The 981-nt window shown below is 40.6% G+C and overlaps 1 non-coding gene across 1 annotated transcript; it reads right to left on the bottom strand.

Moving 5' to 3' along the window:
- Window positions 1–242: 242 nt before the first annotated feature.
- Window positions 243–350, bottom strand: LOC112746309 (small nucleolar RNA R71). The gene has a single exon (XR_003174200.1). It is a non-coding gene; the product is annotated as a small nucleolar RNA R71 (small nucleolar RNA).
- Between the last annotated feature and the right edge of the window lie 631 nt (window positions 351–981).

Below are 981 nucleotides of genomic sequence, written 5' to 3'. Positions count from 1 at the left end.
GCAAGTTTCATAGACTTCTATCTGAAGATCCTTTTCAGTTCTTAACTGAATTCTTGTAGATCTGTGATACTGTTAAGACTAATGGAGTAAATCCTGAAGTCTACAGGCTCATGCTTTTCCCTTTTGCTGTAAGAGACAGAGCTAGAATATGGTTGGACTCTCAACCTAAAGACAGCCTGAACTCTTGGGATAAGCTGGTCACGGCTTTCTTAGCCAAGTTCTTTCCTCCTCAAAAGCTGAGCAAGCTTAGAGCGGATGTTCAAACCTTCAGACAGAAAGAAGGTGAATCCCTCTATGAAGCTTGGGAAAGATACAAGCAGCTGACCAAAAAGTGTCCTTCTGACATGCTTTCAGAATGGACCATCCTGGATATATTCTATGATGGTTTATCTGAGCTATCAAAGATGTCATTGGATACTTCTGCAGGTGGATCCATTCACCTAAAGAAAATGCCTACAGAAGCTCAAAAACTCATTGACATGGTCGCTAATAACCAGTTCATGTACACTTCTGAAAGGAATCCTGTGAATAATGGGACGCCTATGAAGAAGGGAGTTCTTGAAATTGATACTCTGAATGCCATATTGGCTCAGAACAAAATATTGACTCAGCAAGTCAATATGAATTCTCAGAGTCTGAATGGAATGCAAGCTGCATCCAACAGTACTCAAGAGGCATCTTCTGAAGAAGAAGCTTATGATCCTGAGAACCCTGCAATAGCAGAGGTAAATTACATGGGTGAACCATATGGAAACACCTATAATCCATCATGGAGAAATCATCCAAATCTCTCATGGAAGGATCAAAGGCCTCAACAAGGCTTTAATAATGGTGGAAGAAACAGGTTTAGCAATAGCAAGCCTTTTCCATCATCCACTCAGCAACAGACAGAGAACTCTGAACAAAGTACCTCTAATTTAGCAAACTTAGTCTCTGATCTATCCAAGGCCACTGCAAGTTTCATGAATGAAACAAGGTTTT

The sequence above is a fragment of the Arachis hypogaea genome, chromosome 14 (assembly GCF_003086295.3).
Source record: "Arachis hypogaea cultivar Tifrunner chromosome 14, arahy.Tifrunner.gnm2.J5K5, whole genome shotgun sequence".
Lineage (NCBI taxonomy): Eukaryota > Viridiplantae > Streptophyta > Magnoliopsida > Fabales > Fabaceae > Arachis > Arachis hypogaea.
This window is presented reverse-complemented; position numbering and strand designations above follow the sequence as displayed.